This window comes from Leuciscus leuciscus (assembly GCF_965113295.1).
Source record: "Leuciscus leuciscus genome assembly, chromosome: 15".
NCBI lineage: Eukaryota > Metazoa > Chordata > Actinopteri > Cypriniformes > Leuciscidae > Leuciscus > Leuciscus leuciscus.
Window position 1 is genome coordinate 35,777,796 of NC_138739.1, and position 5,227 is coordinate 35,783,022.

The following is a 5,227-nucleotide window of genomic DNA, read 5'->3' on the forward strand; positions in this document are numbered from 1 at the left end:
GGAAAGTTGACTTTGGTGAACACTGAGCAATATAAATTTACCCCAGTTATGGTGGCATCACTTAATACTGCCAGTGTGGTTTACCTGACAGGAAATTTACTTTTTCTTACAGCATAAAGTGGTTAAGTAACTTAAAGGGGGCAAAGTATTGTGTCAAAAACATGACAAAGAGATGTTTTATATTTACCTTGTCCTTCTTCCTTGAAAGTTGTCTCATAAGTTGTTTTCTGAACATAAATGTTCAACAGCCATTTCTCAATGCAATCTTGTCTGTACTTGTGTTCTTGTGGGCTTGTGAACCGCCATCCGTCGCTGCCCAAGTATTGTTCCAATTCAAAGTCCACATCTAGTTAAGTACAGTTCAAATTCCTTGATGTGCTCTTGCTCCGCCCCATTTTATCAGTTTATGAACCTAGTATGCCCGATTTTATAGTGTTCATAAAACAGTTGGCAAAAACCCGAATGACCTAACTTCCGTTCAGATGCTGAATTGGGCATCTAATCGGCAATATCCCATGAGGCCACAGCAGAGGAGTTGTGATCGGCAGTGAAGTGACACAACTGATGCTGTAGGTCACGACAGTGACAACATGGCAGAAGTAGCGTGTACGAATTTTCTTTTTTATTACACACATTCATACTATATAGAAATGAAGCTAGCGTAAGTTCTGCCAGGAAGACTCACGTTCACGTCATGTATTACCTTCTCATCTATCCAATCATATCCTAATAGCCAGTATAAAAGGGTGGTACTTACACATGTCTGAGTTCGCAGATGCTGTCGCTTCAACCACCTCCATCCTCCCCATCCACCACCAAGACAGGACTTTTCCTTCATCTCCCTAACATTTCTATGCTGGTCCTCCCCTCCATCCTCCCCATCACCTCCAGACGGGCTCTCCCCTCTACCCCGAAGACGCCAGGATGTCCTCTCCTCCTTCCACCCCACCACCACCAGATGGCCCCCTTCCTTACTTCGCAGGGGGTGAGCTGCGCCCCTGCCTTCGTCTTCAGGCAGGATATGCAGATTCCGTACCCTCGGAATGCGAGTTACGGACGGGGCCTACGCCAAAGAATTTGATTGTTTTCTGAGCTCTTAAATAAATGTTCATTGTCACAGTATTAATTCTCCTGAGTCTTTCTGGTAGAACTGTCTTTTTTAACAGTTTTTTTTTTTTTAACGCAGCCCAAGTTCCATTCCTGAAATCTCAAACTGCTTTCCACACTCACATATTTCACACTAGCAATAAAATCAAAGTTATTTCTTATGGTCCAATAGTGTTGAAAAAGCTTTCCAGTATTGGTCTGTCCACCTCTAGCTGTGATTGGTTTGCCAATTATCTCACCAACCGTGTCCAGCAATTGAAGATTGAAAACATCATGTCAGACCCACTTATTATCTCAAAGGTGTGCCTCAAGGCTCCATCCTGGGCCCAACCCTTTTTTATATCTACATCAATGATATAGCCAGAGCTGCTGGCACCTCCCGGATTCATCTTTATGCAGATGATACCATTTTGTACTCAGTTGATTCCTCTCCCAATTCTGCGGCTTTCAGTCTTAAACTCAGCTTCACCTCTATAGAGCAGTTCTTTGACAATCTCCACCTCCGTATTAAAACCAGTAGGACAAAATGTATCCTTTTTAGCCGAAAACCGGTTACCAAGACTCCACTTACAATCACCTGCATGAACGGTATGGCTCTGGAGTATGTCAAAACACATAAATATCTAGGCATTTGGTTGGATTCATCCCTGTCATTCATTACACACATCAATAACCTTCAAACAAAAGTCAAAGCTAGACTAGCCTTTCTTTTCCGCAATAAAGCTTCCTTTACTCATGCTACCAAATGCACCATCGTTAAGATAACAGTACTGCCAATTTTGGACAATGGCGATATTATCTACAGAATGGCACCAAACACAGCCCTAAAAAAAACTTGACACAATCTATCATTCAGCCATCCGTTTTTGCCACTAATGCACCCTTTCACACTCATCACTGTGACCTGTATAAACTGGTTGGCTGGCCCTCCCTTCAAACCCGGCGGCTCCATCATTGGTTTCTCTTCATATACAAGACAATCCTGGGCAAGACACCTCTCTGTTTGTCATCTCTTCTTCATGCCATTTATAACACCTATTACACAAGATCAAGTAATTTTATTAAATTTAGTACCCAGCGGGATTTATCTGCATCTGAAGCTGCCGGTCGACAACTCGCCGCCTTCAGTCGCCGTTCCTGCTGACGCTTTCCGGCGTACATATCCTTTTCTCTGCTACTGTGTTTTGTGTATGTGTGTGTGTTCGCCGCCGCGACACACACTCTCATTGCACTAAAAGAGCCGGGCGTCTTTTTCAAGACGCCCCTTTCCCCCCCAACCCGCAAAGCTCGCCGGTGCGCCCGCTTGCCTTGCCTGCTTGGAGGATGATACCTGCTCTCCCTCTGTTCGAGCCGCGCAAACCGCGCCGTTCACAGGGGATATTAGGAGCGGACGGTCACGGGGCTAGCTTTCTCTCTCCCTCTGTTCGAGCCGCGCAAAATGCGCCGTTCACAGGGGAGGCTGGAAGCGGACGGTCGGGGTTAGTTTTTCTTTACGTACAAGAAAGCTACCCTGCCTCTGCGCCCCATTCACGCGTCAATCACCAGCGAAAGGAGAAAATAGTGTTTTAGTCCCGCCGAGGCTGGACTGACCTGAATTTTCGCACACATTTCTCAGTTCCCTGATCAGGCGACTGGAAATATAAATATTGCAGCGCCGGCAAGCAAACGCCGAAGAAAACATGTTGACGCTCTTATATGCTCGTGCATCTGAAAGCCTTTGTGTTCCCCCCTGTGGCTCAGTGGCGGAATCTTTGGTTTTTCACACGAGAGACCGGTGTTCGAATCTCGGTCTAACGGCAGATTAATTATGCCTCCAATGCTTCGCTCTGTCAGTTCCCTGAAAGGCGACTGCAGATGTGGATTTTGCAGCCAACGAGCGCGTTGTACAACCCGCTCGCCTGCACCCAAACACCGTTTCTATGGTTCCCGTGCGTCACTGGCGAAAGGAGAAAAGAGTGTTAATGTCCCGCTGCGGCCGGGCCGAATTCTATTTCTCACACATTTCTCATTCCCCTCTGAAGTTCAGGCGACTGGAAATGTCATACTGCAGTGAGCGAGCCTGTTGTAATGCACGCACGCCTGCAAACAAACGCCAGCATGTTGACGCTCTCTGTTTCTATGGCAACTTCTCGCTCGTTCAGTTCCAGTAAATGCGACTGTTCCAGTGTATTCTGCAGTAAACAAGTCGGTGACACAGCCCGCTTGCCTGCACACAAACGCCGCTTTACGGCTACCCAGATAAATCCCATAGAGTGTATTTTCTGGTGTTCCGGCCACGGCCGATGGTGTTATGAGTGTAGACAAAATGCCCACTGCCCAGTGCTCATTCCTACACAGAAACACAGCCCGTCGCACAGGGCTCACGCACATGAAATCGACCCAGATCGATTGCGCATTAAATGTGGTAAATGTGCCCACTGCCCAGTGCCCACAAACACAACGTTCTGCATGTCTCAAGGTTTCTGTAAAACGAAACCAACATGCATTCGCTCTGCTCAGGCAGACAATGCTCTCAGTGTTGTAAATGTGCCCGCTATCCCACGCCCACATTCACACATAGACATGACAGGTCTTACGGGACACACCCAGCCCTCCCCCTCTCGGCTGACCACCGCAGAGGAGTCGAGCGCGGGCAATCTGCCCGCTTTTATCAGCGCGCCCCCTGCCTCAAATGTCATAAGCGCGACGCTTATGTTGCAGCACACTGAAGCCCCTCTGTCGCTGAGCGACCAGAGCGCGCTTCGCATTCAACCCCTAGCCATTTGTGCAAACGCATGGGCAAGGCTACCCGGGGTTTCGAAGTGGGTGCTAGACATTATAGAAAGAGGCTATTCGCTACAGTTCGGTCGACGCCCGCAACGCAAAGCAGCGCGAATCGATACTACGGTGGAAAGGGAAGTAGCACACCTACTTCGGGCCGAAATAGCGAAGTTACTGAGCAAAGGGGCTATAGAACCCCTATCACAAGCTCAGAGCGAAGGGGGCATGTACAGCAGATATTTTCTGGTACCCAAAAAAGACGGGGGTCTCAGACCCATTTTAGATCTAAGACGACTAAACAAAGCACTTCTGAAACGACGGTTCAGAATGCTCACGACCAAGAAAATCCTCTCGCAAATTTGCCAAGGGGACTGGTTCATGTCGATAGATCTGAAAGACGCTTATTTTCAAATAAAAATAGCGTCACGTCACAGGCGATTTTTGAGATTCGCCTTCGAGGGCCAGGCATATCAGTACACAGTCCTGCCATTTGGCCTATCCCTGGCACCTCGCGTATTCACGATGTGCATGGATGCAGCGCCCGCACCCCTCAGGCTCCGAGGCATACGAGTGCTGAATTATTTGGACGATTGGCTGGTTCTAGCTCGATCACAGTCGGAGCTCATAGAACACAGGACCATATTACTCGATCACCTCGAGAATTTAGGTCTCACAGTCAATTGGGCAAAGAGTTCACTGTCTCCCAGTCAGAAAATATCTTTTCTGGGCACAGATCTGGACTCGCTGTCTATGACAGCACAGCTGTCGCCGCAGCGCAGACTAAGTATTCAGCGCATGACAGAGATTTTTCGCCACGGCGTTTTAGTCCCGCTCAAAAAGTTTCAAAGGATGCTGGGTCTCATGGCTTCAGCATCCTCAGTGCTTCAGCTGGGTCTGCTTCGCATGCGCCCACTGCAGCAGTGGTGTAGTCTACGTGATACGCAGGTATACGCCGTATACCCACTAGGAAATGTCAAGGATCTCCGTATACCCACTAGGAAATGTCAAGGATCTCCGTATACCCAATTAAAGAGCGCGAGGATACGTAACAACATTGTTTTATGACAGATCTTTCACACTTTCATTCATAAATTCTCACCGTCTGTTTTGCGAAGCACTGAATTTTGGACCATTGGGGCTTCCGTGGCCTGTGATCTGGATCTGACGTCACCTGCTACTACGGAGCAACAGCACAGTTGGTTGGCGGCGGTCATTTTTGGCGCAAGTTTGAAATTTACTAATCTAATGTGAATCACTAAAGGAGATATGAAACGAAAGCAAACTCAAACTACACTATTTGAGTGTTTTTGTAAGCCTGCTCCTGAAGCTACTGTCGCCTCGGGTGACACTGCAGCGGCTG